The 12,167-nt window shown below is 31.8% G+C and overlaps 1 pseudogene; it reads left to right on the top strand.

Annotated features, from left to right (window-relative positions):
* The first annotated feature begins 9,224 nt into the window (after positions 1–9,224).
* Positions 9,225–11,878, top strand: LOC143084270 (toll-like receptor 4; annotated as a pseudogene).
* The last annotated feature ends 289 nt before the right edge of the window (positions 11,879–12,167 follow it).

The following is a 12,167-nucleotide window of genomic DNA, read 5'->3' as shown; positions in this document are numbered from 1 at the left end:
TACCCATTTACTGAGATTTTCTGTATATGTATTGTTTGAATTGAGATATGTATTGTGTTGTAAACTTGACTTCCGTTAAACTGTAACAAACTGTTGCAAATATGATTTTGTGCGCGTTATCGCAAATATCCTTTTGTACGCAAATATCCTCCGGTACGCGTGGATAAGTAAAATCGAAAGCCAAGTATTAAATACATATAAGCGATGGTTAATTTGACTATTCTTCTGGTATCATTCGCCACTTTTTCGTAAAATGCAGGAATGATTTTAATATCTGTTCTATTTGAATTATCTACGGTATATTTCAAAATTCAGAAAAAAAAACAATTTATTGAACCGTGCCAAAATTTTTGAAGAATGCTATACATATCGACGAAACAAAAATATGGATTTGCAATTGTTTTTAAATGTATCAAGCTTGTCTATTTATTCAATACCACGACTTAAAGGGAATAAAAGAGAAGCAGATGATACCAAAGGGATATTTTTTCGAACTAACAAATCAAAAACAGACTGACATCGCCATCGTGAAGAAGAAAAAGACCAAACGACAAACTACAGTGCACAACGTAGAAATATAAGGACTGAGCAAGACGAACCCCCTTTAGACATCGGCCTGGGGGATCTCATGTGTTAAGGAAGTTAGTATGAAACAATGCCTCATCGGTTATTTTATGCTAGCTTCACAGATTTAGATATATAAAATGGTTCAACCAATTTCTTGTGTCGTCAGTAGCAATGCTTCTTATACTTCATTCGCCAGTTTTAACCTTTAGCTCTCCTTTAAGTTAAATAAAAACACAAAAGAGAGAGGAGACAAAGAGGTTATGTGAATGCTTAAATCGACAGTGCCCAGGTAAAAAAGAAAGGAAATAATGTGTTGGTTTTAAGGATGTACATAAGTGAGTTTTAAGCAATGTGTCAGAGGTTTGGACTCCTTGTGTTTTGTTCATTAATACAGGATAAGCTTTTTGGACCATTTTCTCTTTATATAAGACATCAATAACTCATAAATGGTAATTTACCAACAATAAAGCGAGTTCTTAATGTATTTTGTTTCGATTTGATGCGATAATAATTCCAATGCAAATATAAGGTTAAATAAATATAGGAAGATGTGGTATGAGTGTTAATAAGACAGCTCTCAGTCCAAGTCACAATTTATAAAAGTAAAATAAACCATTATAGGTCAAGTTACGGTCTTTAACACGGAGCTCATACCAAACAGCAAGCCCTAAAGGGCCTAAAAAACCACTAGACAGTGTAAAACCATTCAAATGAGAAAACTAACACTCTAATCTATATAACAAAACGAGAAACGAGAAACTCTTATGAAACACATCAACAAACGACAACGACTGAACATCAGTTCCTGACTTGGAAAAGAGTTCGAGTTATCATGTTCCTGTAATTAATAAAAAAAAATCAAATATCTCAAAAAGAAGCTCAATAACATATCACTATTTGTATTTTAGTTTGTACCTTAACTAGTGCTCTTTCAACTTATAATATTAATTTTAATTTCAACGAAGTACATCTTTAAGTTAACATTGCATTCAAATGATCAACGAACTATAGTTTTATAGACTTGTTAGAATATTCACAAAATTGCAATATCTCCATAATCCGCAAAAAGCGGTGTCAACATAATAAATGAAATCAGTGTAGAAAATAGACATGAAATACAAGAGAGGAAAATAAAGATGGAGTGCTATACAGACTTCATTAAGAGAAGTGTACGGCTGAAATCGATACTGTAGACATTATGATCATCATCATGAATTGATTGACCGAGACGATATGTCTTTGTCCTAACTCATCAAAGATATGTCTTCACATTTGTTGGTCCGTATATACTAGAATCAGGGTTGTTAATGTATTTTCAAATTACCTGATATATATTCTATTGGTTACCTCAAATTTTTGCTCATTTAAAATCCTTTCCATGTGATTTCTTATATTCAGCATTTAGTTCAGTTTTGTGCTCTCTTCATTATTTGTGATGCTTTCTGCAGTCAACATAACTTTTAAATGTTTGAAATACTAAGGCTTTTCTACCTCAGACATAGATTAACTTAGTTGTATTTGCCAAACCTTTTTGGAATTTTGGTCCTTAATGCACTTCAACTTCGTACTTTTTTTGGCCTTTTTAACTATTTTTGATTCGGGTGGAATTGATAGGTCAATACAAAATTGAATCCGGGATCTATGATAAATTTATTTATCGTCACATTCGTGACCCCAAACAACTGATGTAATGTGGCGAGAGTCAAAAATTTCACACACATGTGACATTTCTGAAATTTAAAAATGCAATGCCAAGTAGTTATAGTATGTTGTGTAAATTAGGACAGAACCGAATGCAAAAAAGAACCTCATAAATAATTTGAACAAATGTTAGTACACCGGTTCATTTTGTTATTGCCATCTAGCACTATACCAATATTTCAATGAAATTATTATAAAATGAACTCAGAAATGAAAATGCTAACAAATTAAATCTGTTGGTTAATGCAATTTTAAATTTTCTATCTAGATAGAGAAAAGGTCTTTGAGTTAGAGTTTGAGGCCGCTCAGCAATAAAAAAAATGATGCAAAATGGATGAATCATTTCCTAAAATGTATCGTGAAATTATTTTTAGTGATCAATTTTTCACCGAATTTGAGCACATATTTCATGATGTGAAAATTGTCGGCAATTTCCTAATTTAATCAATAGGTATTAAAAAATGTATTTCAAATAATGTTTTTTATAAATTTTCTTGTTTGTTTTTCATTCAGTATGGGCAGTCCACTCATCAGTTATCAATAGATTTCAATAGAATTAAAGAACTCCACCCTATGTTTGTGTTTAAAGCATTATAAAATAAAATGCTTTTGGCAATAATGAGTAAAAATCATCAAAATGCTCGAGTGCATATACTGATTCAAATTTCTATTCTTTATGTATCATAAATATTTTTAAAGCCACTTATACATCACTTTAATGTGAAAACAGAAATGATTACAAAATGACTTTAAACTTTGTCCTTGAACAGGTTATAAATATAAGATCTGAATACCGATATAACGAGTGAATAAACGCGCTTCAAAACATAAAAAGTTATCAATTGAAAAGATTGCGTTGTACCGTGCATCCCATTTTGTTATTCTTCCATTTAAATTAAACAAAGCCTTCACATTTTTAAATGAATTATAATTCAACTTACTGCATTCTTTGCATAAAATAAGCCTACATTGACACATTATAATTTGTTTTTAAATTTTTTAAATTATATAGTTCATCGGCGATATGACAACTTTATAAAAAAAAATACCAAGAGCCGTAGGCGTAACCATTTTACATAACCATATGGCTTTAGAAAAAACATATGTAACCTTACTCTTAAATCACTGATATTAAAGTGATAACCGTAAATGGATTAACGACTATCCCAATATGACGACGGCAGATAGAGGTATAATCTGTACAGTCATTTTTCTCAAATGTAGCATGTTTTTGTCAATAGTTACTTAGCTGCAATGTTTTTATATACCATTACATCATATTTGAATCGTAACGGTGCACTGGAATTGTCTAAGCGCTTTGAAAATTGCCGTTGAAAAGTTCGGGATGATAGTCGTAACTCGGAAAAAAGTGAATCGTAATTATGGTATTTCAGAATGAGAACCTGCCACATTTGAGAAAAATGTCTGTATCTGCACATGCCATATTGGGGTAGTCGTAATTGTGGTTACGGTTATCACTTTAAAACCAGTGAAAATATTCTGTTATAATAATAATTGTAAAACAATTATCACAAGTAAACAAATGGCCTTTACTGTAAATTCATTAACAATAAACAGAAAACAATATGACTGAAAACAACCGTACACAGTCTCTGAATTACAAGAGCTTTGCTTAGGACGAGCAATAATAAAAACTTCTTGATGAATAATTAAACAATGAATTGTTTAAATATTCGGCTGTCGGACAAACGGACCCTTTCTGTAGTCAAAACCTATAGCATACGTCCATATTACGATTGAATGGTTCTGTTAAACATTTATTACTAAACTTTTTTTATATAATTTAAAATTTCCATTTCATTCATACTTTTTTGCACTATAGGTGTATTTATGGATCGGTATTGCTCAAAGAAATATATCAATGAACAACATACGATGAGTAATGTAAGGATGTCAAAACAGAGTCCCAATATGTATGTATTTCATGAAAATATAGAAAACAACAACAAAGTTTAAAGAAGCTTTGCTTTCACCATAGAAATAATCCAACTGTTCATTCTAACATATGCTTAAAATGATGTAAAATAAGGAAAATACAAAAAGACTTATATGATATAAAATCTAGAAAAAGTTTGGATATCCTTAACAATTATATTTGTTATTTAAGAAAACATTACACCTTTATGTCTAAATGTGTGATCTACGCTTATACTAGAGTCTTATTGCCCCTTCTCTTTTCCTGGCTTCAATAATGATAAATACAATTGTCTACTTAATCTGTACAGGTCATATTTACATAGCAGTGAATTCATTGATCAGTGAAACATTCAGGTTTTGGCAACTAAATCAGATAAAGACTGGGTACTAGCAGTACAGCGATTCATATTGCCATACAAAACAGTCGTAATGTATCAGCGTTAACAGGAGAAGACATTAGAAGTCAAATGTGTACAACAAATTAAAGAAGTGTCTATGTTTAAGACATGCTCTAAATGGCACGGAACAAGAAAAAAGAGTGGGGATAAATTAAACAGAGAATAATAAAGACTTGTCATAAACACTATGCTGAACAGGCATATCAACTAAATTTTGTAACTACTTTGACACTGATATCAGTAATTCATGTCTTACCTTTAAATTATCGATTTGAGGAGTTGGACCCAATTCAACCGATGGGAATGGTGTGCTCATTTATGATGTCCAAGGTTAGGCATTTGATGGGTAACCGCAAACATTTATGACATTATAACATCCTGTACACGCCTGTCCTAAGTCTGTGGTTATTTGCTTGTTGCTGTGTATCAAGATTGTTCTTTGTTAATTGTTTTGTACATGACACAAGTCGAAATTATGTTAGTTTGAACTGTTTTACTTTTGTCATCTCGAATTTTGTATAGCTTCGCTAACCAGTATGGGTTTTGCTCATGATAACGTACGTTGACCTATAGTTTCTTACTTTTATATCAGTTGCTGACTGCTGGAATGTTGTTCCAATAAATATCTTGCTGAATCTATCTCATATTATTCCTGATTATATTCCAATGCTGATGAATGTTCGTTCCAGACAGTATCATGGCAAAATATTAAGCACTTGCATTGACATTAAATTTTAAGGATACAATAATTGTTCTGTGAATTTCGTGAGTATCTAACAGTATTAAAACATTTGACTTTTCTGCTCTTTACACTATTATTCCACATTCCTAACTAAGAGACAAATTAAAAGAGTTGGTATAGCTTTACTTCATAAAAAAGAATGGTCAACGTAGATACAAGTATCTTGCCGTAGGGAGGGATAAATCCTACTTTGTAAAGGATCACCCTGATTCAAACAAAAAATTCTCTGAAACTGATATTATCAAGATGCTTGATTTCTTGATTAACAACATATTTGTTACGTTCGGAGGACGTGTTTTTCAACAGATTGTCGGTATTCCAATGGGAACAAACTATGCCCCTCTACTTGCCGATTTTACCTATATCTGCACACTCCATATTGGGATAGTCGTAATTCCAGTTACGGTTATCACTTTAAAACCAGTGAAAATGTTATAATAATAATTGTAAAACAATTATCACAAGTAAACCAATGGCCTTTACTGTAAATTCATTAACAATAAACAGAAAACAATATGACTGAAAACAACCGTACACAGTCTCTGAATTACAAGAGCTTTGCTTAGGACGAGCAATAATAAAAACTTCTTGATAAACAATTAAACAATGAATTATTTAAATATTCGGCTGTCGGACAAACGGACCCTTTCTGTAGTCAAAACCTATAGCATACGTCCATATTACGATTAAATGGGTCTGTTAAACATTTATTACTAAACTTTTTTTTTATATAATTTAAAATTTCCATTTCATTCATACTTTTTTGCACTATAGGTGTATTTATGGATCGGTATTGCCCAAAGAAATATATCAATGAACAACATACGATTAGTAATGTAAGGATGTCAAAACAGAGTCCCAATATGTATGTATTTCATGAAAATATAGAAAACAACAACAAAGTTTAAAGAAGCTTTGTTTTAACCATAGAAATAATCCAACTGTTCATTCTAACATATGCTTAAAAGGGATGTAAAATAAGGAAAATACAAAAGACTTATATACAATCTTGAAAAAGTTTGGATATCCTTAAAAATGATATTTGTTATTTAAGAATACATTGAACCTTTATGTCTATATGTGTGATCTACGCTTATACTAGAGTCTTATTGCCCCTCCTCCTTTTCTGGCTTCAATAAGATAACTACAATTGTCTACTTAATCCGTACAGGTCATATTTACATAGCAGTGAATTCATTGATCAGTGAAACATTCAGGTTTTGGCAATTAAACCAGATAAAGCCTGGGTACTAGCAGTACAGCGATTCATATTGCCATACAAAACAGTCGTAATGTATCAACGTTAACAGCAGAAGACATTAGAGAAGTGTCTATGTTTAAGACATGCTCTTAATGGCTCGGAACAAGAAAAAGAGTGGGAATAAATTAAACAGAAAATAATAAAGATCTGTCATAAACACTATGCTGAACAGGCACATCAACTAAAGTTTGTAACTACGTTTACACTGATATCAGTAATTCTTGTCTAATCTTAAAATTATCGATTTGAGGAGTTGGACCCAATTCAACCGATGTGTATGGTGTGCTCGTGTATGGTGTCCAAGGTTTTGCATTTGATGGGTAACCGCAAACATTTTTGACATTATAACATCCTGTACACGCCTATCACAAGTCCGTGGTTATTTGCTTGTTGTTGTGTATCAAGATTGTTCTTTGTTAATTGCTTTGTACATGACACAAGTCAAATGTATTTGCAATAAGATTGTGAACTTTTGATAACATTTTAGTTTGTTTGATGCTTGGTTACTTATAGATTTGATAACTATATTTTACAGAAAAGTAGACCAAGAACAAGAGGAGGATCACCAGATAGGTAAAACTTTACCGTCACCTTCACTATTAAGTCATTGTAAACAAAAGGGGGCGGGGGAGAAACAATCTAATGAATGTTATTTTGTTATTTAATTATGTTAGTTTGAATTGTTTTACTTTTGTCATCTCGAATTTTGTATAGCTTCGCTAACCAGTATAGGTTTTGCTTATGATAACGTACGTTGACCTATAGTTGCTTAATTTTATATCAGTTGCTGACTGCTTCCAATAACAATCATGCCGAATCTATCTCATATAATTCCTGATTATATTCCAATGCTGCTGAATGTTCGTTCCAGACAGTATCATGGCCAAATAATAAGCACTTGTATTGACATTAAATTTTAAGGATACAATAATTGTTCTGTGAATTTCGTGAGTATCTAACAGTATTAAAACATTTGACTTTTCTAATCTTTACACTAGTATTCCACATTCCAAACTAAGAGACAAATTAAAAGAGTTGGTATAGCTTTGCTTCATAAAAAAGAATGGCCAACGTAGATATAAGTATCTTGTCGTAGGGAGGGATAAATCCTACTTTATAAAGGATCACTCTGATTCAAACAAAAAATTCTCTGAAACTGATATTATCAAGATGCTTGCTTTCTTGATTGACAACATATTTGTTACGTTCGGAGGACGTGTTTTTCAACAGACTGTCGGTATTCCAATGGGAACAAACTGTGTCCCTCTACTTGCCGACTTGTTTCTTTATTACTATGACGCTGACTTCATGCAGGAACTTCTTAGGAAGAAAGATAAGAAGTTAGCAATATCCTTTAACTCTACTTTCCGCTATATAGATGATGTTCTTTCACTAAATCATTCAAAATTTGTTGACTATGTGCAACCCATCTATCCCATCGAGCTAGAGATAAAGGATACTACCGTCACCTTCACTATTAAGTCATTGTAAACAAAAGGGGGCGGGGGAGAAACAATCTAATGAATGTTATTTTGTTATTTAATTATGTTAGTTTGAATTGTTTTACTTTTGTCATCTCGAATGTTGTATAGCTTCGCTAGCCAGTATGGGTTTTGCTCCTTATCACATACGTTGACCTATACTTGCTTTAATGCTATATCAGTTGCTGACTGCTGGAAAATTGGTCCAATAAAAATCATACCGAATCTATCTCATATTATTCCTGATTATATTCCAATGCTGCTGAATGTTCGTTCCAGACAGTATCATGGCAAAATAATAAGCGCTTGCATTGACATTAAATTTGAAGGATACAATAATTGTTCTGTGAATTTTGTGAGTATCTAATTTCCAATAGATGGAACCACTATGGTCTTTATAAAATGATTCATAGTTTGCTTTTGTTCATTGTTGAATGCCGAACGGTGACCTATAGATGTTTGAGATGTTGATAATTTTTGTGTTATTCAGTCTCTTTTGAAGAGTTGTATCATTGGTAATCAGACCACCTCTTCTTTTCTATATTAGCTATATAATCCAAAAGTATTTAGAAATCTTTTAATTGAATGTTCTTTAGCTCATATTTGATTTAACCTTTCAACTGATTTCTTTCGAGTTCCATTTATGAAATATAGGAAACTTTCGCTGAGATAGGCTTGAATATTCGATGAGCAATTTTGATTAAAAAAAGATGAATTACAAAAGCGAGATGGAAAGTAATCTTTAAAAATATTCGAGAATATACATAAAGCTCAGTAGGCATATTACACAAAAGGCTAACGATATTTACAAAAAACTCAATTATGTATTTGTACAATCAACAACCCATAAGTCACGCGTGAATAAAGAATAAAATGTAATAAAATTGTAAGGCTAAAAAAGCACGAAGTTGTAAAGTATTGAGAACCCAAATCCGAAAGGATATACGCCAAAACGTCATATCGCTCGATCAACATCAAAACTATATGGTTTGCATGTTTAAATAAACTAGTTTAGCCTAAAAATTTGCATTCAATTATTTTTTCTAGCTTTTTTTCCTTCGTAACCATTGGTAACGCATATTAGTTTTTTTAATTATTAACATCACATCTATCTAAGACAATTCAAAATCATAAGTATGCATATCTTCTTCATAGGTACCATCAAACGTTCTTATTTCCTGGTTGCTGCTTTTATACTTCAAGCTAGTTGTGACAACAACAGAGTCCATGTGATGAAGGAATGGACAGAATGTCAGTTCGCTAGTTCCTGTATTTGCAAAAATATTCATGATTCAAATGAACTTCTAGCGGATTGTTCCAACAAGAATCTACTTCTTATACCTAGATTACAAAACAATCTTCAAGATTTATCGCTGCAAAATAATGCAATCAATACAATACAAGATGGGATTTTCGAAGGAAATTATTTATTGAAGTTTTTGGATCTGTCTTTCAATAGAATAAGTAAAATACGCAAAAACACGTTCAAAGGACTCAATAATTTACTTTCGTTAGATCTCATAGCCAACAATTTGAAATATGAAAACATGTCATTTGAAAGTTCTGCCTTTCATTTTTTGGAGAACTTGAAGATTTTGAATATGAAAAATAATTTCCACACTTCATTCTTGCCAGATTTATGGAGACTTCGGACATTAGAATCACTGTCAATAGATTATGTATCGGACAAAATTGCAGTTCTTACTGACAATTTTATACATTTGAAACACCTAAGAAGCTTAGATCTATACGGTTCTACTGGTAATTGCACAATGAACACACTTACAGAGGCAACATTATTGCCTCTTTCTCAATTAACCCATATCAATCTGTCTAAATGCAAAATACAATAAATCTACAAAGGAACTTTTGAAAGTTTGAAAAATATTTCGGAGCTTGATGTCTCTTTAAATACTTGTTTGAGGTTCGCGGGGCTTGAAAATATAACCACAGATTTACAATATACCGCAATCAAAATTCTTAAAGTAAACTACATTCATAGTACTTTCGAAATGAGCACACTACTGAAGACTTCCCACATTCGAAATTTAAGAAACACATCTCTTGTTAGATTTGAAGCCGCTGGAAACCGTATTCAAAGAGTAAAATATGGGGCCGTGCAGTACTTTCCGAAATCATTTGAAAGTGTGATTGTAAGGGACAACGCTTTTTCCTTCGGCAAATATCTCTTTGATTTAGTTAGATTACCAATAACATCTTTAGATATTTCAAAATTTCCTCTTCACATTATGTTCTCACAAGCTACATAGAGACATGTGATTCTCAAACAGATACTTTTACAATGAATTCTGAAAATAACTGGTTGTCTAATTTACGTTCACGCTTTGATTTCCAGATAAAGAAGTTTGATCATTTTGTTGCCCGACTGCCAGTACCAAGAAAACTAAGAAAAATATCACTTACGTCAAGCAAAATGAAATTTGAAATACCAAAATTCGGATTCATCACAAATGAATTAACAAATCTTAATTTTAGTGACAATATCTTTCACACATGGACAGGCCCTATAACTAATGTAAATAACATGACAGTTTTAGACTTATCGTCAAACTTTTGTTCTAATGTTTCAAAGATATTTTTCAGCGAAGACTTTATCAACTTAAGATATTTACTACTACAAAATAATCTGTTGGGACTCATTCTACCAATGGATGTCGATGGAGAAATATTTCAGAATCTTCAGAACGTAGTTCACATTAATCTCTCGAAAAATAAAATATCAAATATACCAAATATGTTATTTAAAAAGCAAGAACATCTAGAAAAATTAGACCTCAGTGAAAATATTATTGATGATATTAACTTTAAAATTTCTCATATGAAAAAGCTCATGTTTTTGAATTTAAGAAAAAATAGAATATCTATGCTGAGTAAATATGCCATCAACGGATTGGACACAAATCTAATCGTTGATCTTAGTGGTAATAATCTTGTATGTAATTGTGATTCTCTGTCTTTTGTCAAATGGATAATTGACACACCTACTTATCTTCATAATCGTGAAGAATATGAATGTAAGACATCACAAAACACAATCAGTTTTCTACGAAACCCCAGCGAATTTTACGAAACAATACAAAAAGAATGTATGTCATATGAAGGTTTAATAACTGGAGTAGCGACAGGAATTTTAATGTTTATTTTTATACTTTGTGGTGGTATTGTTTACAGATATAGATGGAAACTACGCTATTTTTACTACATGGTCAAAGTCAAATGGCATGACCCCGAACCTAAATCCGTCAACAAAGATGAAAGACTATATATGTATGATGCTTTCGTGCCATATGCCAACGAAGATCATACATTTGTCCACAAAACACTTCTTCACAAATTAGAGAAAAAACGGTGGGGTTCAATTGTGCTTGCATAGGCGTAATTTCCTTCCTGGTAATGTTATCGCCACGAACATTACATCCGCAATTCATAACAGCCGAAAAACAATTGTCTTAATGTCTTCAAAATATTTAGCTTCGTACTGGTGTATGTTCGAATATAATATGGCTAAAATGGAGAGTATCTATGAACGCAATTGTGAGAACATTCTTTTCCTAGTATTTTACGAGCAAATCTCTGCTTGCGATCTTCCACTTCAAATACTGGAACTGGTTCATTGTCAATCATATATTGAGTATCCAAATGATGAGTACGGTGACGTTGTCTTTTGGGAACAGCTTATAAGGGCAATCAAATCTTATTAGTGAATATGTCCTCTATTTAACACCATGTATCGTTAATTATGTACAAGGAATTCCGGTATGCATTTGGGTTTTTATTTGTGTTTAATTAGATGTTTTGTTAAGAGACAATATGTAAATATTATTACTTCGTCTTATAAAGATAAACTATTGCTTTAGCAAATATAAATACTTAATTTTCTTTTCATGTCAGTAAACCATTTGTGTGATAATTTTGCCATACTAACCATATACATGTATATAAAACTAAATACATACCGTGCTTTAAAGAGTTTAAATTTGAATAAAAGATTAGCAAACATTTGGTTTTTTTCCCCATCATTTATGTTGATAAGTTAAGATGATCTTCATTTGTTCAAA

The sequence above is a fragment of the Mytilus galloprovincialis genome, chromosome 7, assembly GCF_965363235.1.
Source record: "Mytilus galloprovincialis chromosome 7, xbMytGall1.hap1.1, whole genome shotgun sequence".
Classification (NCBI taxonomy): domain Eukaryota; kingdom Metazoa; phylum Mollusca; class Bivalvia; order Mytilida; family Mytilidae; genus Mytilus; species Mytilus galloprovincialis.
This window is presented reverse-complemented; position numbering and strand designations above follow the sequence as displayed.